Consider the following 25646-nt stretch of genomic DNA (forward strand, 5'->3'; position numbering starts at 1 on the left):
GTCCAGGGTCAAAGTTTAAGACGTGAGGGACAGTAAAACCCAGCCAGAGGACTGGCCAGAGGTGTGGCTCTCCTGGACCTCCCATTATTACTCATGCAGTTTGCTCTTCCACTATCCAAGTTCAGCAGCCCTCATCCTCAGACTTGAGGACATGGAACTTCACCAGGATGCTTCCTCCTAGATTTGCGAATCAAGTACTTGAGGTTAGGACCAAAGATTGCATTTTTAATAAACACCTCAGGGCCTCCTGATTGGAACCCACTTACTGTGTGAATCTGGACAAAGCTCTCATCCTCTTTACATTGGAGATAAGTGTAAGTGGGCATGAGTGTAAGGATTAATTCAGAAGATGGATGGTAAAGTATTTACCAATAATGTCTTACATATGGTAAGCACTCAGTATTAACTGTATTGCTGTTATGGTTATTTTAATCATGTCACTGCTTAGTTAAATTGCCTGGCACTGCTACTCCACTTTGAATCTCTGCCTGGCCTGAGAGATGTTATTGTCCTTGTCCTCAGTCCTCAACATCAATGCCAGTCTCAATTGCATTCCCAGTCAGATGGGTTTCTTTTCACTTACTTTGACTGTAGACTAAAATGCCAGGACTATTCCTGCTGTCCTTCTCTCTCTCTCTTTCTCTCTCTCTCTCTCTCTCTCTCTCTCTCTCTCACACACACACACACACACACACACACACACACACACACACACCACGTGCCTCAGCTCTGCACAATGCTTCTACAAATGTTGGTTGTCAAAGTGTTGAGAGTTTTGACAGAAGGCATCTTCGGGTAGGTGAGATGGTAGGTGGGTACTTTTTACAATTTTTTCTTTCTTTGCTTGCCTATATTTTCTGCTTTGTTTGTCATAAGTATGTATTACATCTGTATCAAGAAATAATTGCATTTACTTTTTTTAAAAGATGTAGTTGTTGCTATGTCTAGAAAACTTTCCATGAAAGATTCTACTGTGTTCCAAGCACTCATTTTAAACTCCACGCCCCCAGTGTCTCTTTTCTCTGCTCAGCTACATTTGCATGGCTTGTGAGTTGCTCTGTCAATGCTCTTTTTTAAAATCTATTCTTAAAATTGTTTTTAAGTAGTTGTAAAAAGACGTTTCAATTCATAATATTCAGTACATATGTGAAAATGGAACCAGGTAACTTGAAGGGATGGTGGGGTTGGGAGAGATGGGAGAAAAGAATGGAAGAGATGACTCTGATCATGATGCATTATACTCATAAATTGATATGTTGAATCTGTGCATTATTTCAATAAAGTTGAGCTTTATTGAGCAGGCACTAGGCAACTTGAAGAGGGAGTAGAAATAGCTTGATGGACATCTCTTACCGTGAAAGAAATTCAAATCAAAACTTCATTGAAATTCTACCTCACCTCAGTTAGAATGGCCACTAACGAAAAGACAAGTAATAAGAGATGTTAGCAAGGATGTGGTTAAAAGGGAATGCTACTACACTTGGTGGGAATGTAAACTTGTTCAACCACCCTGGAAAGCAGGATGGAGGTTCCTCAAAAGACCAAACGTAGAACTCCCCTATGATCCAACAATCTTGCTCCTGATCATTTACCCAAATGATTGCAAACAAGACCACACTAAAGCTGCCAACATGACTACGTTCACTGCAGCATTATTTACCATAGCTAAAATATGATATAGAACTAACCCAGATACCCCTCAGTAGAATGGATCAAGAAAATATGGCATATATATATATATATATGAATTGTATGCTTCCATCAGAAAAACATTGCCCCATTCATGAGGAAATGGAAAGACATGAAAAAAACCATATTAAGTGAAGCAAGCCAGACCCAAAGAAACATAGTTCCATGTTTTCCCTCACTTGTAATAATTAGTATATGTCTAGGATGGTCCTAGCAAAGGATCATAATAGCTCAATAACTATGTGTTAGGTTTTTAGCTGGTAAAAGAGAACGCCACACGGTATTCAGGCAGGGAGAGAAAGGGTCATCCCCACCCAGCCCTGCCTTATCTAGGACAGGGGCAGGGGGTGTGGCCAGGTGGATTAGGATGTGACCTCAGGGAAGGGGAAGTAACTGCCCCCAGGTCTGCTGGTTACCCAAGTTAACTGGGTGGAGACTCAATGAGGTGGGGGAGCATCTGCATGGAGCCCTCCCAGGGCGGATCTTACACTATGTACATGCCCATATAAAGTAATGCTAATCAAAACCAACTCCAAAATATAGAAACAAGAGTTTTGTTTCTTTTTAATGATCTGTGTGATGTTATTTCTTTTTTATTTCATTTTTTCCCTTTTGTTTATCACGTTGTAACTATTTTTGATTGTGGTACCCTGTGTCTTTTGTATAGGTTTATCTGATTTGGGGAAGGGAAGGGGAATAACAAAATGGTGAGACAAAAGACAAAGGGTGAACCGGTGCAACAGTGATATTCACAAGAAACTATGTTGGAAATGAACTTTATAACTTGGCGGGAGAGGGAAGCCAGGGGAGGGAAAGTGGCTGGAGAGAAGGGGTGGGGGTCGCCCCTTCTCTCCAGCCATGCATCATCTCAGCCATAGTCCTGCAGTTCGGCAATAAACTTTCTCCTGCCTGAATACCTTGTGGGGTTCTCCTTTACTGGCTACTTACTTTAAAAACCTAACAGCTACAAGCTAAGAGCATAGAGACCATCGTAGGCTGGTGGTCAAGAGATTGTGTCTTGATTTCCTTCATTGAACTCTGTGACCTTAGGAATGTAGACCAGAGAGAGTATAAACAACAGGATTTTGCTTTTTATAGTTCTGGAGGCAAGGTAGACCAGGATCAAGGTGCCAGCAGTGCTATGTACCTAGTGAGGCCCCATTTCCTGGTTCATAGATGGCACTTTCTTGCTGTGTTCTCACATAGTGAATGTTAGGTTTTTAAAGTAGGTAGCTGGTAAAGGAGAATGCCACGCGGTATTCAGGCAGGAGAGAAAGTTTATTACCGAACTGCTGGCCTATGGTAGAGATGATCCATGGCCAGAGAGAAGGGAGAGAGGGAGAGAGAAGGGTGACCCCCACCAAGCCCTGCTTTATTAAGGGCAGGGGCAAGGGGTGTGGCCAGGTGGATTAGGATGTGACCTCAGGGAAAGGGGAGGTAACTGCCTCCAGGTCTGCTGGTTACCCAGGTAACTGGGTGGAGACTTAATGAGGTGGGGGCAACTACATGGAGCCTCCAAGGGATGGACCTTACATTCCAGCCTTTTAATAGTTATGAAAAAGAGTGAAGACTCTCTCTGGCTGCTTCCTGCTGATAAGGGGCATCGGCATTAGGGGTAAAAGGCAGAAATGTGGCCCCTCCCGGAGAAGGCGAGCAGCAGGGTCCCTTGGTGGTAGATGCCAGTCCTTGAATGAAGCCTGGAAGAAGTCTCATGAGGCAGGGGCTGGACAAAAAAAATATTAAGTCAAAAGGAAGGGCTTAGGGCACAAAATTAAAAATTGGATGACTTGGACAGTTCTTATACTCAGGTATGGACATTAGATGGACAAGCTACTATCTCTTGATCCCCTGGCTCTGATTAATTTTGAAAGGGCGAGACAAAGTGACTCCATTTAGGATCTGACATCATTCTCCTCTTACTCCTCTCCAACTTGTTCCCGGAACTGGCTGAGTCCCAGTGGTTTAGGTGCTTGTTGCTGGGATGGCTTGGCCCCGTTGGCATTCACAGGATTTGAACTCAGGGCCTGGGCACTGTCCCTGAGCACTTCTGCTCAAGGCTAGTACTCTACCACTTGAGCCACAGCTCCACTTCCAGCATTTGGCTGTTGAGAGATCGGTCTCTTCAGTCATGCTTCCAGCCTGGCTCTTAGCTGGTTAGTTGGGAGATGGAGTTTGAGAGAGATTTTCAGCCCTGGCTGGCTTCGAACTGCAATCCAAGGAGTCTTTGCCACAAAAGCCCTTTTTGATTTCCAATTAAAACAACAAGGAGACCAAGGGGACTAGAGCTTACCTGTACCTTGTCAAGAACTGACCAAATACTTGCCAGAATTCTGCAATGACAAAACTCAGTAGATGTGATGAGTTTTAGCACAGATATATAGCTAGATGGACATACTAACAAATGACATTTACACAGACATACACACTGTGCACATAGGTTTTACAGCATGCAAAAATGAATTTCCGCAGTAGACTCTTTCAGAATTCCAATAGCAAATAACTTTTTTTCCCCAATATTTTAAAACCACATGGTTGGTTAGAAAAACAATTTTGCTAGCAAACAACAATTTTCAGATTATAAAACGGAGAAACCGTATTTTGACAAACTCCAGTGGGATGCCATGTTGAGTGGGGGGTGGCAGGACACAAACACACTAATAAGAGAACACGTGGCATGGCATAATGGCGCCTGAGCTGGTGCCTGTTAAACCCAATATCCACCCGTGGTCAATGCTAGAGAAAAGAACTTTTAGATATCTTTGCTGACAAAGCACATTGGTGGTCAAGCCTCAGTATCAGAGGTCTGTGAAAAGAGGCTGCTTTGTGAGCAAGGCACGTTATCAGGATGGTACGACTTGAAATTTTTATAAAGTAAGCAAGTAAGCAGGCAGATGAGAGAGAGGGAGAAAAAGGAAGAGAAAGAGAGGAAAAGAGAAATAGAGCCTGAATATAAGTGACTTCTGACCATTTGCCATTGCAGTGGCAAAAACTGTATCTGTGTGAGTATTTCAAGCAGGCCTCATTGCACTGTCAAGATGCGTGCTAGCAGTGTCCCGGCTTGGTTGTGACTGTGATGCAAAACCCAAAAAGCACGGGAGGGAGGCGCCTGGTGAGTGGATGAGCTTACTGGGCAGAAGCGGCAGGCAGAAGTGGCAGAAGCGGCGGACGGAGCGGCAGAGAACCGGAGCAGCAGCAGTTTCACTCACCAGGGTAGACAAATGGTGTGGAGGTGGAGGTGGACTTGGAGGCCAGCAATGGTGTTGGTGAAAAGTCCCACATGGCGTCTTGCAGCAGTTCAGTTAGAGGAAAAAGGGCCATCAGGACTGGGGATACTCCCAGAAAAAGGAGGAAAATAGAGGGGAATTCCGCCTCTCCTGACTCTTAAGCCCTATCTGAGTCACGGCACCATATATGTTAGGTTTTTTAAAGTAGGTAGCCAGGAAAGGAGAATGCTACGCGGTATTCAGGCAGGAGAGAAAGTTTATTACCGAACTGCTGGCCTATGGTAGAGATGATCCATGGCCAGAGAGAAGGGAGAGAGGGAGAGAGAAGGGTGACCCCCACCCAGCCCTGCTTTATTAAGGGCAGGGGCAAGGAGTGTGGCCAGGTGGATTAGGAGGTGACCTCAGGGAAAGGGGAGGTAACTGCCTCCAGGTCTGCTGGTTACCCAGGTAACTGGGTGGAGACTTAATGAGGTGGGGGCATCTACATGGAGCCTCCAAGGGATGGACCTTACAGTGAAAGGGGTAAAAGGGTTCTCTCCAGCCCCTTTTTCATTATGAGAGCTCTGCTAGTCACCCACCCTTTGAATGGGAGACTCAAAGGCCCACCCTAAATAACATCACCTTGGGGTTAAGATTTCAACATATAAATTCTGAGAGGACACAACATTCAGAACTGAACAGTTACTAATGTGGCATGAGCCTGAGTTGTTTTTTTGTTTTTTGTTTTTTTTCTGTCTGTGTAATATTACTGTAATGGGGTCTCCCCAAGGGAGGGAACCACAATGTAATGGGGTCCGAAGAGGGGGAAATCCCCCATCCCTCCAAGAGTCCACCACTCAGAGACAGTCTCAAGTAAAAAGATGGATTTATTGGGGAAGTAAAAAGTATACTGACCAGCCAGGGTCACAGCCCAGATTCGGGAGCTGGGACGGTGCCCCCGGGTCATGCTCGGGGTCAGGTTATAAAGGCAAATACTACATAGTCAAGCCTGCCACATGCAGGTGGCCAATGAGATTACAACACTTACAGAGCATGCCAGGTCACATGCAGGTGGCCAATGGAATTACAGTCTGTCTCATAGTAACTGTTTGAACCAACCTATCATTTTAGATAGAATTGGCACATGGATTTGGCGGGGTTCACATGATGCAGGCAGATACCCCTACTCATGGGAGGACACAGGTTTAACCTTGAACCTTCCACAACTCAGGTGGTCAAGCAGTTTACACAATCTTATCATAGTGAAGGGGAACTTCCTGGGGTTCTGAGCAGACAGGGCACACTCCCAACCTTGAGGCTCAAGGGCAGGGGAGAGCTTAGTGAAGATGGAGTCCGATTCTGCTTTCTTTAACTGAGATGGAGTCAATCTGATATCCCTCAACAGCCAATGATGGCGCTGGCCAGGTCTGACCTCCATATTGTTGTGCCAATTCACGAGACGACCACCAAGAAGGCCACTGAGACTCAGACGTTCCGAAATGCAAAAGCAAGGCAAGGCTTTATCAAGCGAGCTGCAACTTGGGCTCCCTCCTAACCTCTGCTATGTTGGTGGGTAGGATGTGGCCCGAGTTGCAGCTCGCTTGAATAAAGCCTTGCCTTGCTTTTGCATTTCGGAACATCTGAGTCTCAGTGGCGTTCTTGGTGGTCGTCTCGCGACTTGGCACAACATTTGGAGTTTCGTCCGGGATCGCCTCAGAGACCCTTGAGACCCCAGACTCCGAAGGTAAGGAAACAGCGCTGTTCATTTGTTTACTTGTCTTGTCCTGTAATTTGTCTGTCTGTCTGTTTTGCTTTTGATTATTTCTTAAAGGGGTTCTTTAAGGGGTTGTCGAAGCAGACGCGCTTACTCGGCAATCCTGGGGAGACTGGGGGATGCCCCAGACACTGAGTCCACTTGGGTCCACTCCTCCTGCACTCTTGTGGGAGGTTGGGCCAACTTAGGTATGCTCCTGCTGCTTAGCTTGCAGGAGGAGGCTTGTGGGCCAACCTAGGAGACTCTCCACCCTTACCTGAGTCCATTTAGGTCCACTCCTCCTGCACCCTTGCGGGAGGTTGTGGGCCAACTTAGGTCTGCTCCTGCTGCTTCTAGCTTGCAGGAGGAGGCTTGTGGGCCAACCTAGGAGATCTCCAACTCATAGCTTTTCTTATTCTCAGGCCTGTGTGTTGTATTGTTTGTTTTTTTGTAGCCTTTTGAACTAAACATCTGATCAGAGCTATGGGTAACGTTCTATCTTGGGGACCTCGATCTAGCCCCCTAGATTTGACCCTTGCTCACTGGAGGGAGGTCAAGGAGATAGCTCAGACACCTGGAGGGAACTAGTTGACAGGGACACTCCAGCTTGGGTTCAGTCTTTCTTAAAATGTTTCAGCTGTGCCCTACGCTCTGGAGGGTCCCGACCAGTCCTGGCGCCGGCAGCCCAGGGCACGGAGGCATCGGCCCCGAGTCCTGACCCGCAGCCGCCACCGACAGGGGCAGACACGGGGCCAGCCCAAGCCACCCGCAGGCAGTGGGGAGTGACCCCACTGCGCAGCACTGTCGTCTGTGTTTGTAAGTCTGACAGTCTCTTTTGTGTCAAACCTGTATGAGACATACAGGTGACAACTCACAATCAGTGTGAGTGTCCGTAAAAAAGAACTCTGGGGGGACCCCCACCCAGCCTTCTTAAGCAGAAAATTATTTGGTGTGCTAAAATGTTTTACTAAGACCAAAAATGTTTTACTAAAACTATCAAGCCCTGGAAAATGAGGCTGGAGAATGCTAAAATCATTTGTTAAAGGTTTTTGTCTTAAAATTTGGGTGTTGCAGGAGTAAGATTGACAAAATACCTCTTGCCACTGGAAAATGTACGGCCGATGCTTATTCTGCGCGCTTTAAGATCTTTTGAATATGTATGTGTGTGTGCATGTGTGAGTGTGAACATGTTCAAGACTGTTAGTATGATGTAAAATTGAGTGAGTTTAAGTTTAAATTCAAATGGTCATCAAGTTTGGGCATTACCAAATGCTTTAAAGGATTATTGCATTGTTTTAAAGAGGAACTAAAGTTAAAAAAATGCTTAATCGGAGCTAAGTGTAAGAAATTTGGATTTAAAAGGATATATATATGTATATATATATATATTAAACTAATGGGGATAGAAGTAAACTCTCATTAACTCTATGTATGTAGGAAGAAATGGCAAAACAGGCCAATGTTTCTCACTAATATATTGGAAAGCTGAATGGATAAGTATTTCTAATTGTAATTCTTGCATTAAGGAAAAATTGTCGTTTGAGTTCAAAGGTCTTCATGCCAGGCAGTAACTGGGACTGAAGAAAAAAAAAAAAAAAGGAGGCTCTTTTGAAACAAGGAGCCCATAGGCAAAGGGCAGCACCTGGTTTCAGAATGCCTATGAGCTTCAGTTTTTCCAATGCAGATAAAAGCTAAAGTGTTGTGTTAGTGTTAAAAAGGCTTTGGAAATCAAGAATAATTTCTAGATAAGAAATTTGGAAGTAAAATTGTCCTAAATAATTATTGCAAAGTGAGAAAAGGAGAATTATGGCTACCAAAATGTTGAATTGCCATTCCAGCTTCTTTATAGGTTTTTGTAACAGTTTCCAGCAGGCCCACAGAGAAGCACAGGTGATTCCTGCAAGTTTGTCAAGATCTAATACTAGCCCTTAATAAGTTCCAGGTAAGAGCATGCTTAAAAATTACTTCTGTGTGGACCACCCTGTTTGGCCTTTAATTGGAGTAAAGTGGTCTCTTATAAGACTCACTGATCTGAAATCTGCAGTTCGAAGCCAGCCGGGGCAGAGAAAGGTCCCTGTGAGAGACTTGTCTCTAACCAGCCAGCAGAGTGCTGGGAACGGAGTTGTGTGGAGCTCAAAGTGGTAGGGTGCTAGTCTTAAGCTGGAGAGCTGGGGGCAGCGCTCAGGCCCTGAGTCCAAGTCCAGTGGAAAGTCACTCCTCCTGGGACAAAAGTGATGGAGCATCCAGAGACAGTAAGCTGCTGCTTGGATGGCAGAGATGGTGTCAGATCCTAGAGTCACTCCTGTTTGGCCTTTCAAAAGTTTCAAAGCCGGGAAGTCCTAGAAGAATAGTTTGTAAGCATGCCTTTCTAAATGCCCATGTCTGTCTACTAGGCAGGAACTTGCCAGTCATCTGTGATAGTGGTTAGTAAGGGTAAGTTTGTCAATGAGAGGATAGTTTAAAATCCCAACCCCTTGCATCTACTCAAAGCTCTGACTGGCAGTGAGAATTTTAAGCTGATACATCTGTTTAGGAAAGAAAGCTTGTAGACCTGAGATTGTGTCATTATTGAGATCTGTTAAAGGCCTGCAAAGGTAATTTTTTTAGGTCATCAGAGATCAGTTCCTCAGCCAGTTAGGAAAAAGCTTTTACAAACTAGAATGTTAAAAGGCACAAATTTGTAAGCCTGAAGTCACCTATCTGGGCTTCATATTAAGAGAGGGCAAGTGTTGGCTGTCAGATGCATGTAAAGAGACTGTGTTGAAAATCCCTGTGCCTAAATCAGCCAGACAAGTCAGAGTTCCTGGGAACAGCAACAGCAGGCTTTTGCCAGCTGTGGATACCTGGGTTTGCTGAGAATGTCAAGCTTCTATATGAACAGAGGTATTGACTCTAGTAGACCCAGGGCCATGAGCTTTGCCTCCTGTGCCCCAGTATTCCCAAGAAGACTTGGAGTGGATAAAGGAGCTCGCCTCCATGGGAATGCTCCCATGCCAGGCCAGCTGACCCCTTTGACCTGGACGAGACTACCGTGGTGGAACATGGGAGGTCTCCAAGCACCCGACTCAGCCACTTCGCCTTTGCCTCAAGAAAAGAAAGTTAGACTGAATATTGTTATAATTTTCTTTTTGCCTTCTTTCCTTGCTACCCTGGCTAATGTTGACGCTAACCCTCACCAGCCTTTCCAATTATTTTGGCAGCTCACTCCAAAGTGGGGTGACCCCCTTATTTTAGCAACTAAGGAAGCCCCCTTAGAAACCTGGTGGCCAGACTTACTTATGTGATCTGGCCACAGGCAACTGGGATGTGCCAGATCACTTGGACCCGAACCTGAATAAGCGACTTCCCGAGTGTGATGAGCAGGAGTCCTGTCCAGTTTGATGTGTGCAGTCCCTTGGTAAAGTAGACTAAGGTTATAGGTTCCTGGCTAGGTAAGGTCAACGCCCCTGAGTCAGCCTGAAGAAGTTACAGAAGATGGATGATCTTCACCCATCAGCCCCCCTTTAAAACGGAGGGACCAGAGTTGTTTTTGGGAAGATGAGGCAGGATAAACTAGAGGCATGCAAAACAGAGGTCCAGAGACGGTACTTGTGAGAAATGGTGACAGGCCCTTTGGTTACTACTTTGGGCCCTATTGGCCCATGCCTTATCTCTATATCATCCCCTAGACATGCAAGCCATTGAAATGGACAGAATGGAGTCATGATTGGCTCCCAAGGTACCAAAAAAAAAGGGGGGGAAATGAAGTGCCAGACTTTGAAGTCAGGCCCCATCTTACCACCCCATTTTACCACGTGAACCCCACTTTACCACGTGAACCTGAGATAAGCAGGCCCTGTGAGCAGACCCAGGACAAGCCCATTAGGGCCCAGTCAGTCTAGAACTCTAACCGCTGGGAATGCTTAACTCTGACCACCCCTAGAATCGAACCCTGAGCCAATCAGATTTGTACCTGTATTCTAATCTTGCTTGCTTGAACACCTAATTGTTGTAACTTTGTTCTTTGCCTTTATAAGCCCTGTGTAATCACAGCTCAGGGCTCCCTCCTAACCTCCGCTGTGTCGGTGGGTAGGACGAGGCCCGAGATGCAGTCGCTTAAATAAAGCCTTGCCTTCCTTTTGCATTTTGGAATGTCTGAGTCTCGGTGGCCTTCTTGGTGGTCGTCTTGTGACTTGGCACAATAATAGCAAGATCCTACCTACCTAACTCAGTGTGATCATGGCTGCCTAGAGGGTCAGGTAGAGCCCACAGGCATTCAGCCTGTGTCATCAGAAATCTCTTTTGTAGTATTTCTGAAAGGTATTAAGGCATTGAGTACATTGTTGATAAATTTTTGCCACAGGTATCAGCCTATTTGGTGTCCTTGCCCAGTATAAGGCCAGTTGACAGAAGGTACCAGGTTGGGACTAAATCTACCTCAGTACTGGTTGAAACAATAACTCCAAGTACAGAACCTACTGAACATGGGCTGAGCAATGGACTGGCCACCTACGGTTTGCTAGGTTGTCTTCTCTATGCTGAATGTTACACCAAAATCATGTTCTTTCTTTCCTTTTTCCCCAAATCCTAACATTATCCCTCTTCACCTTTTCTAGCTTCAAATATTTATGCTTTAATATAAACATTTAGAATGTTGGAGCTAAAAAGGTTACAGTAGTGGTATTTTGAATACCAACTCACAAGAACCAACTGCTAAATTTTCAGACTTACATGCTGATTATTAAACACAACCATTATCCACATACCGAATTATATAAAAGGATAGTCAAACTATATTAAATGGAGAGGTAATAAATATTAAAACCACATTGATTCACCATTTTACTATATGAGATACTACTGAATGCCCGACTCTGCATATAATGGTATGACTGACTCTGTAACTTGAATTTAGCCATGCTGGTAGTATTTACCCCACTAAAGTCAGCCAATGCTACAAAATAGCACCGTCTCCCAGAGCCCATTGTTAAATGCTTCCCAGAACATCACTGGCCTGAGAGTTTATGAAATCTGTGACTCTCCCCCACCTAGCCTAGCATGGGGTGGTTCCATGGAATTCCTTGAATGGGGGTGGAGGTGGTAAGGAAGAGGAAAAGAAGGGGGAGCAGGTAGAGGAGATGGTTCTGGGCCAGGTAAGGTGACGATAAGACCATGCCCATTTTTCCAGGTCCAGAGCCACAATGATGTGAATTTTTGTTTAGATAAAAAAATTTAAACAATTTAAAAAAATTATTTAAAATTTAGCAAATTGCCTGGCACTGGTGACTCATGACTGTAATCCTAGCTACTCAAGAGGCTCAGATCTGAGAACCCTGGTTCAAAGCCAGACTAGGTAGGAAAATCCATGAAACTCTTATCTCTAGATAACCACCAGAAAACTGGAAGTGGAGCTGTAGCTCAAAGTGATAGAGGGCTAGCCTTGAGCAAAAGAGTTCGAGGGCAGCACCCAGGCCCTGAGCTCTGTTAGCATTTCCCTAGCCTCAGGTCCTCAGCTCCTCCCACTAGCCCCCAGATCCACCCATGATCCACTAATGAGCCACTCCTACTCACTGTAAGCTTATAAATGCCCCCCCCCCATAAGCTCTGCCCCCTCGGCTGATGATACCTGAGGGGCAGGCGGAGCACCTCCCACCTTAGTTGCTTGAAGGTATAAAGACCCCGAGAGAGAAGCTGCCACCTGGATAGGGTGCAGATGCCATGTAGCTCCCTCTCCCGTCGGAACCATGGCCCCACTAATAAACCTCCTTATGAACCTTTTTCTCCTGCCTGTGATTATCTCCGCATGGTCCTCTGGAATGGCTGATACCTATGCTTTCAAGCTCAAGCCCTACAACTATCAAAAAGAAAAAAAAATTAACACACTTTATACGGGAGGATTTTATTGTGACATTTCCAATCAGTTTCCAGGGTATTCCAATCAATCTCACTCTCTATAATTCCCTTAACTCCCACCCCTTTCCTAAAACACTGAACAGGTTTCATTGTTCTATTTTCATGCACTTAAATGACAAAGTTCTTTCTTACAGTTAAAAGAAATTGAAAGTGACTGATCTGATCTAATCCTCTTATCTTACTGCTCAGGAAATGAAACTCTTACAATTCAGCTTCAGAGCAAGTCAACTTCCTCCAGGCCTCCTGGAGCCATGTCCTATGCCTCACCTCCTGATGGGGGACAGGCTACTACAGACCTAGGCAGGAGCTTCTCTGGGCTAGAGCAGGAGGAAAGACTGCCCCTCAGACCTGTGGTCCTTGTCAGTTTTTGCCGGGTACAGACCAGAATTGCTGCCAAGTCTGGCAATGTGTTTTCTCATAGTAGAAACACATGCTGATACTTCAGGACTGCTGGCTGAGTTTTCCAAACTCATGTTTCCTGACTGATGCAAGGTCAAATCGAAATTTTGGCCTTCACAAACAGGTTTTAAAACTTGTTCTCAAATGTTGGTTAAGGTAGTCTGCTTAAAGACTTAGAAAAACAAAGGAAAGCACAAAAGCCACCTTCTTCTTCTCCTTCTCCTCCTCCTCCTCCTCCTTTTCGTCCTCTTCTTCTTCTTCTTCTTCTTCTTCTTCTTCTTCTTCTTCTTCTTCTTCTTCTTCTTCTTCTTCTTCTTCTTCTTCTTCACCTTCTCCTTCTCCTTCTCCTCCTCCTCCTCCTCCTCCTTCTTCTTCCTCTTCCCCCAGCTCCTCCTCCCTGTCCTCCTCCCCCTTCTCCTCTCCCTCCTCCTCCTGTCCCTCCTTCTCCTTTTCCTCCTCCCCCTCCTCCTTCTTTTTAAAAGTGGAGCCAAATGTGGATATCAGGGTTGGCTGACCAGAGGGCAAGAGGATTGTTGTGATCTTACAGGGGTGGGGGGAGGGCAATGATGAGGTGTGTACAGAGAGATAATTAAGATAGTGGAGGAATGTGAAAAGGAGAAGTTATGGGCCTGAAAAGTCTGAAACATTTGAAAGAATCATTTTCCCAGGTAAGAAAATTTAGCTCCAGGTGTCAAGGAGCATATAATTTCCAGAGACAAAAGTCTTGCCAAAGGCTTTCCTTCAGCAAAACCTGATCTCTTACATTATCATCAGTTTTGATTTATTATGAAATCCCAATTATATTAAGCTCAGTAGGTGTGCATTGCACAAACAAATTTTTTGTGCTCATACTATGATGAAGAATTTTGTAGTAAGTGCTGGATTAGTTTGTTAGGGCTTCAATAACAAAACGCCCTAGCTTTAATATGGAGGTCAGATCTGACCAGCATCATTTTTGGCTGTTGAGGGGTGTCAGATTGACTCCATCTCAGATTAAAGAGAGCAGAAGCTGACTCCATCTTCACTAAGATCTCCCCCGCCCCGCCCATCCAAGGACATTCCCCTTCTCTGTGATAAGATTGTATAAACTGCTTGACCACCTGAGTAGTGGAACGTTCAAGGTTAAACTTGTGCCCTCCGGTGTGTAGGCGTATCCGCCTGCATCATGTGAGCCCCGCCTAATCTGTGTGCCAATTCTAACTAGAATGATAGGTTGGTTCAAACAGTTGCTATGAGACAGACTGTAACTCCATTGGCCACATGCATGTGGCAAGCTTGACCAGGTGTTTTCCTTTATAACCTGACCCGAGTGTGGTCCAGGTTTCACAGTCCCTGATCCCAAGTCTGAGCTGGGGCCCTGGCCCAATGTTTTTTAAAAAAACACAAACTTATTTATTGTCAAAGTGATGTACAGAGAGGTTACAGTTTCATATGTAAGGCCATGGGTACATTTCTTGTATTATTTGTTACCTCCTCCCCCCTCACTCCCTCCTCCCCCTTGCCCTCTCCCCCCATGAGTTGTTCAGTTGGTTTACACCAAATGGTTTTGCAAGTGTTGCTTTTGGAGTCATTTGTCTTTTTTTTTTTTTTTTTGGCCAGTCCTGGGCCTTGGACTCAGGGCCTGAGCACTGTCCCTGGCTTTTTCCCGCTCAAGGCTAGCACTCTGCCACTTGAGCCACAGCGCCGCTTCTGGCCGTTTTCTGTATATGTGGTGCTGGGGAATCGAACCTAGGGCCTCGTGTATCCGAGGCAGGCACTCTTGCCACTAGGCTATATCCCCAGCCCGTCATTTGTCTTTTTATCCTTTGTCTCTGGACTTTGATATTCCCTTTCACTTCCCTAGTTCTAATACCAGTATATACAGTATCCAGGGTACTCAGATGAGATACAGTGATAGCGTGAGTACAACCACAGGAAGGGAATACAAGAAGATCATCAACAAAAGAAGCTATGGTTTCACATGGCATGTTGAAAGTAATTACAACAGTGATATAACACTCATTTTCATAAAATGGAGTTTATTTCACTTAGCATCATCTTATGTGTTCATAAGGGTATAGCTATTGGGCTCTTGTGATCCTCTGCTGTGACTAGCCTAAACCTGTGCTAATTATTCCCTATGAGGGAAACCATAGAGTCCATGTTTCTTTGGGTCTGGCTCACTTCACTTAGTATAATTTTTTCCAAGTTCTTCCATTTCCTTATGAATGGGGCAATGTCATTCTTTCTGATAGAGGCATAAAATTCCATTGTGTATATGTACCACATTTTCCTGATCCATTCGTCTACTGAGGGGCATCTGAGTTAGTTCCATATTTTAGCTATGACAAATTGTGCTACGATGAACATTGTTGTGCTGGTGGCTTTAGTGTGTTCTTGTTTGTAATCTTTTGGGTAGATGCCCAAAAGTGGGGCTGGCTAGCCTGCTTTTTACAGTTGCGGTCCCAGCTACCAAGTTTGGGCTGTGACCCTGGCCAGTCAGTATACTTTTTACTTCCCCAATAAATCCATCTTTTTACTTGAGACTTGTCTCTTGAGTGGTGGACTCTTGGAGAGATGGGGGATTCCCACCCCCCCCCGGGCCCCATTACATTGTGGTCTCCTCCCTTGGGGGGACCCCATTACACTAGCTAGGCCAGTGATTAAATAACAGAAAGGTTCATGCTCACAGCAGTAGCAGCTAGAAGCCTAAGCTCTGGGTCTTAGCAGGTCTGCTTTCCTCACACAGTCTCCACACACATCCGGTGTCTTCCTCTTTCTCTGGGTCATATTTCTTCTTTTTTGTTTTTAAGGACACCAGTCATACTGAGTTAGAGCCCATCCAAAAGATATTGTGCTCTCTCTCTCTCTCTCTCTCTCTCTCTCTCTCTCTCTCCTGTTGGTTGGGGGACTTGAACAACTTGGTGCTTGCATCCCTGACCTCTTTCACTCAAGGCTAGTGCTCTACTACTTTGAGCCACAGCACCACTTCTGGTTTTCTGGTGGTGGAGATAGGAGTCTCACAGACTATCCTGCCCTGACTGGCTTTGAACATGGATCTTCAGATCTCAGTGTTTTGAATACCTTGGATTACAGGCATGAGCTACCAACCGCTGGCTTTCATTTTCAACTTAGTCCTCTCTTTAATGATCTTCTTTCCATGTTCAGTTATATTCCAAGGGGCCGGAGATTAAGACATCAGCATATAAATTCTGTGGGATCATTGTGTGGCACATATACAGAAAGTGTTTTTTCTATGCTGCATGAACATGACCCCAGTCTCCTACTTGGATAGTAAGGTCCTTCCTCATTGCCACTGAGAGGCTTCGTCATCTGTGCACGTTTACTGCTAGGATTGGGGTTCAGAGCAAATGAGGGCAAGTAAGTGCCTTTCAAAATAAATCTCCATTGCTGGCTTACAGAATTTTGAAACTGCCATCTCTCCTTCAAATTTCTTGGTCATATTTTTACAGGAATTGATTTTCTTTTTTCTTTTTTTTTGGCCAGTCCTGGGGCTTGGACTCAGGGCCTGAGCACTGTCCCTGGCTTCTTTTTGCTCAAGGCTAGCACTCTGCCACTTGAGCCACAGCGCCACTTCTGGCCGTTTTCTGTATATGTGGTGCTGGGGAATTGAACCCAGGGTCTCATGTATATGAGGCAAGCACTCTTGCCACTAGGCCATATCCCCAGCCCCAGGAATTGATTTTCATAGGTGGAAAGTCCCTAAACTATTTTCAATATTAGCAGGTGTTGTTAGTGACATGGAAACAGGTGCAAGGGCTGAACATAGCTGGATGTGGGTAGGGAAGACAGACACCACACACACACACACACACACACACACACACACACACACACACACACACACACACCAAAAACAACAATAGAAAACTGAAAAACACAAAAACCCAATGCCCCAAAAAGAGCTGATGAACATAGGTCAAGTGGTACACCACTTGTCTAATGTGTGCAAGGTCCTGGGTTCAAACCCCAGTATAGCAACAAAATGAAGCATTGTGTGTGTGTGTCCTCCTTATCCTCTGCTCAAGTGGTAGAACACCTGCTAGCAAGCACAGGCCTTGAATTTAACCCTCAGTACCACCAAAACAAACAAAAAAACAAACAAACCCAAACACCAAAAGAAAAACCCAAGCCATAAACAACTAAACAAAACAAATTATGTCCTCTACCACCCCAAGCATTTGTTGTATAAAGGGGGCTCTCTCTCTCTTTACTAATTTTGTTTGAATCTGCAAAAGGAAAGGCAGTTTAATCAAAACCACTACAATACCCAAAAATATCACCACTCTCAGACTGCAAGAAAAGGGATCTGATTATCCTGGAAAGTAGGCCCAGGTGATGAGATTAGCATGGCAGTCTCATTTTTTCAAGGGTGACTAAGTTTGTGTTCTTTGAGTAATTAATTGGAGATAAATAGCTAGGGACAAGTCCATTTCAAATTCCTACAACTCTTCCAAGGTGTAGACTTGAAAGACCAAGAGCTGTGATGATATACCTGCTCTCTGGTCTGCCTCTATAAACAGTAACTCAGGGGAAGCCAGGCTGGCCTCCCTGCCACACTCAGAAGTTAAATCAACACAATTCCACAGATTCCTATTGTATTGCTCAAGACAGGAATGCTCTCAGGGAGCTGAGATTTGACGAGGGAAGAACCCTGAAGTCCATAGAGGCAGCTTAGAAGAAGATTGAGCTTTGCATGTTGATTTCTTTCTAAGATCTAGGAATAAAACTCTATAAACACGAGAAATGGAATGCTCATATTTCAAGCCTGTGCTGTGATGGTGCGTATGATTCTAATGGAGACGTGTGTTCCCTGGGATTATGGTAGTTTTAGACATGTGCTCAATAAGAAATGAAAAGAGCCAGTGCAAGAAGGAGTGGGGGGAAGGGGTGAGATGGAGAGGGAGAAGGAGAGGATTCTGGGACAGGGTAATTGTGATACATTGTGATGTTTTAGATAGCAACCATCACCTAAACACTTGTGCTAGTCTATCTCTGTGTGTGTGTAGTTATTTTTTTGTCATCGTGACAAAAATACCTTCTATAAACAATTGAAAGAAGAAGGATTTATCTTGCCTCATAGCTTCAAGTTTCCATCCATAGTGCTTGGCCCTATCAGTTCTGGTCCCATAGTCAGGCAGAGGCTACTCATCTCATTCTGGACAAGGAGGGAGGGAGGGAGGGAGGGAGAGAGAGAGAGAATATATGTATATACACACATATGTATGTGAGTATATGTAAATATATACAGCTACGTGTGCGTGTGTAGATATTCCTAATCCTAACACCTTCGCAACCCCCTAGTAGTCAGTAGCGGGGAGGTGTTTACTGTGAGCACAGGTTGTCACAGTATTTTACTGGCTCAATGGAATTTAAAAGCCATAGCTGCTGCTTCCGACTGCCTGTGTTTTTTGGATCAGTCTTTAGAGATGCAATCTGCCTCCTCAAGTTTCCGTCCTGGACTCTGGTAGACTGTTCTAATTACACTCTAGAAAGTCTGCTTTAAAGTCTTATGATCTGGGTAGATCTGTTTTTCCTCTTGCAACCAATCATGGGTAAGCAAAGTGCTTTCTGCTTCTCAATCCAGGCAAAGCCCTCCTGCTCAGTAGGAGCGGAGCAGTAGATGGCCCATTGGTTAATTGCATTTTCTGGGGGGAGGCAGGACCATGAAAAATGATAACATATCTGAAACTTTTAAACTCAAAATATATTTGGTTATACTTTTTAAACTCAGAGTAGTAAGGTTTGAACTCAGGGCTCCGTGCTTGCTAAGAAGGGGGCTTTTTTTTTTTTTTTTTTATAGGGTCTCTCTTTTTGTCCAAGGTACTGCTGATTCTTCTACCTATGGCCTTTTGTGTGGCTTAGATTACAGGCATGAGATACTGTACCTGGCTAGACACTACATTTGGTGTAAGAGCAGGACATTTTCTTGGATAAGACATCTATTAATTAGAGTTCTGCTTTATGTATCTTGCCTCAACTATCTTCGCAATTAATTTATTCTACAAATATTTATTGAGTTCCACTCTGTTTCAGATATATTCTAGGTGCTAAGTGATACTTCAGCCAATAGCACAGCCTCCAGACTCATGAACTTTACAGCATCTTGGGATCATCTGTGGGTTTTCTGTTTCTTTCTTTTTGGTCCTGGTACTAGAACTTGGTGCTCGAACTCAGGACTTGGTGCTCTGGCTGGGTTTGGCTTTTTCACTCATTGCTGGCCCACTACCATTTGAGCCATGGCTCCAATTCTGGTGTTTTGCTAGTTAAGAGGATAGTCTTTTGAATTTGTCTGCCTGGGCTGCCTTTGAACCTCTATCTTCAGATCTCAGCCTCCTAGTAGCTAGGATTACAGTCATGAGTGACAGGCACCTGATTGGTGGGTTTTCTTTGTCTTGTTTTCTCCTCTCTTCTCTCCTACACACCACCCTCACGACAGAATGAGAATTTAAAGACACAAAGCAACCTGAATCCAAAATTACCCTAAAGTCCTTATTATCTTTTCTCCCTGGTCATTTCCATATTTCTTTTCCACACCAAATTCGAAGGCCATTTTGTGTGTGTGACTTGCCCTTAGGAGCCTTTCTAGAGCTTACCACTCCAGTTCTCACAGGAACAAAAGCTCTCTTTTTGTTGTTGTTGTTTTGTTTTGCATTCATATTTCACAGGTTTTTCAAAATAATGGAATTGATTCATCAATTGCATGTGCATGGATGGTTGAGACTGGGGCATAAGTAGCACTGCCCTCAGGGAGCAGTCAGCTGGATTTGTGGCACAGAAGAGCTGGAGAGTATCTCTGTTAGTGGAGTATCTGGCATATCAGGTGTGTTAGTGCCTTTCACAGAGTCAGTACAGCATCTTCTCAGCGGATTGTTTGGTTAACTGTTAGGCTTAAGCACCTCTGACAATCCATTTTCTATAGACCAAATGCATAAGAAGGTTTGGTGGCAGTTTACGACCCCATCCCCATTTTCTTTTGAATACTGGAGACTAAACTCACAGCCTCATGCAGCTCGGCAAATGCTTTTCCACTTGATCTGTGCCTTTTGCCTTTCAGTTTGTTATTTTCAGATAGTCTTAAGCTAACTTGGCTTGGGCCAGCCTCAGACTATGATCCTCTGACTTCCATCTACCCAGTAGCTGGGATTTCAGGTATGTACCACCCCACCCAGCTTGTTTGTGATACAGGGTCCAGTTAACTTTTCCTGGGCTAGCCTCTAAATGAGATCCTCCTATTCCCCTACCTCCTAAGTTTTCAGGATTATGGGGATACGCCAGGATGTCTGATCCAGCTCTTACATTAAAGAATTCAATTATTTACTCTAAAGCGTTACAGAAGTGGGGGAAAGAAGTTGTGCCTTAAGTTTTGTCTCTTTTTTATATAAGTCATGAAGGGAGAAATCTGCCTCTGTGTTTGTCTTGTATGTGATATGTTATGTAAATGTCCTTTTGTCTGTAGTCATATTTCCCTAGTCAGAGGCCTCAGTCCTTTCCTCAGGCAGATTACTACTTCTTTAGGATCATAATCCCTGTCCAGCCCTTTTTGAACCTCTCAAAAGCTACAAGCAATTAGTGTGACATTTACTCTTAGCCGCTGCAGGAGCAAGAGGTCAATTCTGGTCTACCCATGGTGGTCAAGGAGGTGAAGCACAACCCCGGCTTCTTTCCATCAGTAGACAAATGGAAATCTTTACCACAGAAATGTGGTTCCCTCAGCAAATGATCCAGCCTGATCTTTGTTATTTTTCATGAAAAAAATACATTATAAAATAAAAAATAAATATATATTATTTCTATAAAATAAGTCCTTATTTTCCTTTTTTTTTTTTTTTTGCCAGTCCTGGGCCTTGGACTCAGGGCCTGGCACTGTCCCTGGCTTCTTTTTACTCAAGGCTACCACTTGAGCCACAGCGCCACTTCTGGCTGTTTTCTGTATGTGTGGTGCTGGGGAATTGAACCCTGGGCTTCATGTATACAAGGCAAGCACTCTTGCCACTAGGCCATATTCCCAGCCCCCTTATTTTCCTGTCTTGAATTTTACAACTTAGAGCCTCTCCTTCCCCACTAGCTGACAGTGCCCCAGCCTGAACCACTTGGGACAAGTGTTCAAATAACTTACCTTGTCCAGGCTTCCTCCCTGGACAGCAGAGATGGAGTATTCCTCCACAATACAGCCTTCTAAAAAGAGACTGGAAGGAGGTGCCTCTTTCCACTTTACCTAGATAACTCAATGGAATCTATAAGAGAGCTAGATGCCCTTCCTTTTGTAAAGGGATAAGAAGAAACTTGTGGGTTTGGCATAGTGACTCACATCTACCATCCCAGCTACTCAGTGATCAGGATTGTGGTTTGAGGTCAGCTTGGGAAAAATGTTTATGAGACTCCCTCTCCCAGCCTCCCCATCCCACCGAACAAGCCAAGTCTAGTGGTTCACATTTGTAATTTTAAGTACAGAGGAGCCTTGGCTTGATGCTGCCTCTTCCCAGGGAAAAACACAAGACTCAGAAAAATAACTACCCATAAGGATTGTAGTTATGGCTCAAGTTGTATGGTACCATCTTGGCAAGTGAGAGGCCTTGATGCCAAATCCCTATACCACTACAAACAAGGACAGGGAGAGAACATGTGTTCACATACCTTCTCAACACCACACCAGAAAAGGCAAAGCATTAGAAGCAAATGGGACAATAAGAGTAAGTTGATGATAAAGACTGTCCTATGTCCTATAGTGCTCCTCTGGTAACAAGAGATGTCAGAGAGCATATAATCTACCCAGATTATGTTACATGTAAGGAAGTCAAGATATGAAATGACGTGAAGAAGATCATAGTCATCTGGGCAAAACTGGGATAAGGCATCTCTGCATTTAGTTATTTGCTCCCATCCCACCACCAATTATTTACAAAGGGTAGTACACAGGCAGGGAGAGTTCCTGCCAGGGTGTTTTCCCACTGTGTTAGTCACCCTGATGCAACAAAAGCAATGATGGGAAACTCCTGGCACCTTGGCATGTATCAAGGCTGGAGTCAGTTGAACTATCAGTATCCCACATCCTTACAGGAGAAACACTTCCTCCCAAGAATGCCCTTGCCGAAGCAGGAAAAATGATTAGTTATATCAAATATTGAGACTTCTCAAAATAGTCGGTAATAAAAGGGGAAGTTTGCATAAAGTCTCTTACTGTATTGCGAAAGATGATGGTTATCATAGAAAAGCACAGAAAAATGCTCTGGTGGTTATTTGAGTTGCCAATTGAGTGAGCCACTTTCTATCTTGAACTTTTTTTTTTTTTTTTTGGCTCGGAAGATGAATAACAAAGACTGTTTTTTTAGACTGGGTATTTGGCAGATCTTTTCTCAAAAATGAACAAAGGGAGCCTGTCACTTCAAGGAGAACCAATGATACTATTTGTTGCCAATGATAAAGTTTGAGCTTCCAAAGTCTGAAAATTAAAACTTCAGACCTTATAAATTATGAATACAGGCTCTTTTTTTCTTCAAAAATAACCAACTTTGGATGGTAAGAATGAATGCAGCATAGCTTTTTCCAAACCTGGTATATAAAATGTGTCAACATTTGGAATTCTTATATATCTCAATAAACAAAGATTTTATAATGACCAGCACATTGTTTTTACAAAACAGCATATGGATAAAAGGTCCATTCTCAGTGAATGATGAAGCTGGGGCTACTGTAGTTCAGTGATGGGGTTTGCCTAGAAGCCTTGGGATCAATCCCAGTGCCCACCCAAAAGGCATTCTAGAGACCAATGGACAGAGTGTAAGATGTTTGTGAATCAGGCTTTGAGTTCCACATTGCAACTAACATTTAAAGCACCTGCTAAGTTATGCTATGTTATTTAAAAAGAATATCCCCAATAATTTTAAAGAGACTATTGTACACTATTCCTTTTCCTGGCTATGTATCTTTGTAGAGCCACATTCACATATTTTAACTAAAACAACATATTACAATATGCTGGATGCAGAAGCAAATATGAAAGCCTAATTCTTCTATTAATATACATATTTTATTTAATTGCAAAGATGCAATTTAATGTTTTTCAAATAGGAATATATTACTTATGTTAGCATGTAATGGGTTCATTATTGTTGTTATACAATTAATAGCTATCTTAAAATTTCCACTAGAAGATAGAGCCTTTGTATATTTCAAAAGTAAAAGGGATCCTGGAACTAAAGAGTTTGAAACCCACTGCAATATCCTCTGCTCTCCAGAAGGTACAGGGGAGGGAAGTACCTCTTTCCAAGTTGCCCAAATAACGCACTGCTGTTATTGTTTTATTTTTATATCCAAATGTCCTCTGCCCCCACCTGTTAAGAAGAAAAAAACCCCACTAAAACTAAAAACTAGTCAGGCACTCATGGCTCAAGCTTGTAATACTAGCTACTCAGGCTGAGATCTGACGAATGGAGGGTCACCTTGGCAGAAAAGTCCTCAAGACTATCTCTAGCCAGCAAAATGCTAGACTAGAGGTGTGACTCAAATGATAGAGTGCCAGCCAAAAGTGGATAAAGACAAGTTAAGAGTGTAAATTCAAGTGCCAGTACCAGAACACACATAGAAGAAAGAAGGAGGAGAAGGAGGAGGGGGAGGGGGTAAAAGAGGAGGAGGAGGAGGCAGAGGTGTCAGTGGCTACTTCTGGAAATAGGTTTCTGGAGAAGTGAATGTAACAACATCTCCAGAGACTGCCAGGCTAACCTAAGCCCGCTCCTCCACAGGGGGCCCAGTAGCAGTTGCCAGTTTCTTTATGATTCATTTGGTTTAACCTCCTATTACCCACCCCACTCACCAAGTCCCAACACCCATCTGGAAACTCTTGTTTCTGGGGCCTCAGTCTACAAAGGCTTCAGACCCCCATCCCCCACCCTCCATGATAACTATACAAGGAGCCTTGTCTTCAGGCTCAGGGCTAAAAAGAAAGAGAATGTAAAGCCTATGCCACGTGCTAGAAGCTGCTGATTTCCCTGTTAGTAAACAGGGCCACCTGGGCCATGTTTCTCTTCTTTAATGACCTGTGAGCACCTATTGATTGCACATGCTGGTCTCTCATAAATTAGATCAGGGATGCCTTCCAGTTGCTTGAGCTGTGTGTATGGAGAAATTGACTCCATGCTCATGGGTGTAGGGTATTGTGCCTCATAAATGTGAGGAAAATATATCTTTTGGATCCTGGGGGCACTCGGGGAAACAGCAGTGATGGCTATGGAGGCTTTGGGCATGCTGCAGACTTGAATTAGGTCCTTTCTTCCTCTTATACTGCACACTGACAGGAGTGCTGAGCACTGGTCTCCACCAGCCATCAGCTTTCAAATGGGCAGAAGAGGTGGGGCCAGCTTCCTTCTCTGCCCCTCAGACTGCAAGGAGAAATAGATACTTCTCTCTTAAGCCATGATGCAGAGTATGGGTTAGACATTTAGGGCTCTGTGATCTTGGGCAAGTCCCTTAACCTTTAGAATGTTAGCATCTCATCTGGAAAGTGAAAAAAATAATAGCACCTACATGGTTGTCAGATGGTGCCCAGTATGTTCTCATCTTAGTAAACACTGAAACTGGATTTAAAATAGTTGAAGAAAATGGCAATAGTTATAGAACTGAAACAGTTTTTATCCCTCCAATTTCTGAAGTTTGGCATCAGGAGCTTTCTACCGCTCCTCTGGGCTAGGACCTTGCACTTTATGAAACAAGGTTGTCCCTTTATATGTAACGACTTAAAGTCATTTTAATTATTTTTAAAAAGAGGCAAGACCATGGAACTCATGGCTTTATCATTTTGGAAACCTGTCTCTTATCTCTCCATTTGCCTGGGCCTCTCCTGACTTTGCTTCTAAATTTAAAATTTATTTCCCAGGGAACTTCTCTAAAGTGCACAGAAAACATGTAACATGGCAGCATAGTTTATTGTTGCACTAAAAACCACCACCACTACCATCATTACCACCTCTACCACCACCAAATGACATAACACATACCCAACTTGAGCCATGATACTCATGCCTAGCAGAAGCCTTCAGAGGTTCTGTAGAATTGAACAAGCCATAAACAACTGGTTCCATTGTGTTTCCATTCTGGTTCTATCCCATTTCCATTCTGTTTTGGCAGTTTTAACTGTGGCCTCGGGTGATGCCATGCTAATCAAAATTGGATAGGATGACCATGTTTTTTTCTCCTGGAAATTTTTGCTGCCGTGGAATGGAGGGTATTACAGTTTAAGTATGAAATGTCTCTGAGAGGTTCATGTGTTGAACTCATGGCCCTCAGCTGGTGGCACTATTTTGAGAACTTCCAGAAACTTTAGGAGGTAAGGCCTACTCAGAGGAAGTAGGTCACTGAGGACATGTCTTGTCCCTGGTCCCTTTGTTTCTCTACCCCTCAACTTCTCCTCCATGAGGTGAACAGGCTCTTCCTCCATGTATTCCTGAGGCCGTGATGTCCTGCCCAGGCACATAGGACCACCAAACCATGGGCTGAACCCTCTGAAATTGGGAGACAAAAGAAATCCTCACTTAACTTGACCTCTCAGGTGTTTGATTATAGCAATGAGAAAATCTGATTAATACAGAAAGTATAATGGGTTGAACTATGGTCCATAAAAGATACTATATATGACCTCTTAGAAAAATAGTATCAACAGAAAATCCTTAAAATTTTCTTTCTGTTCTCAAGACTCTTCCCAAGTCAAGGGAAGA

The 25646-nt window shown here is 43.9% G+C and overlaps 1 long non-coding RNA gene across 1 annotated transcript in view; it reads left to right on the forward strand.

Annotated features, from left to right (window-relative positions):
- The window catches only part of LOC125363320, a 37872-nt gene that overhangs the window by 7093 nt on the left and 5133 nt on the right, over positions 1-25646 (forward strand). Inside the window, exons 3-5 of the long non-coding RNA XR_007213213.1 lie at positions 182-388; positions 2916-2918; positions 16084-16296. This is a non-coding gene — a long non-coding RNA (uncharacterized LOC125363320). The remainder of the gene's footprint in view (positions 1-181; positions 389-2915; positions 2919-16083; positions 16297-25646) is intronic.

This window comes from Perognathus longimembris, chromosome 14 (assembly GCF_023159225.1).
Source record: "Perognathus longimembris pacificus isolate PPM17 chromosome 14, ASM2315922v1, whole genome shotgun sequence".
Taxonomy (NCBI): Eukaryota; Metazoa; Chordata; class Mammalia; order Rodentia; family Heteromyidae; genus Perognathus; species Perognathus longimembris.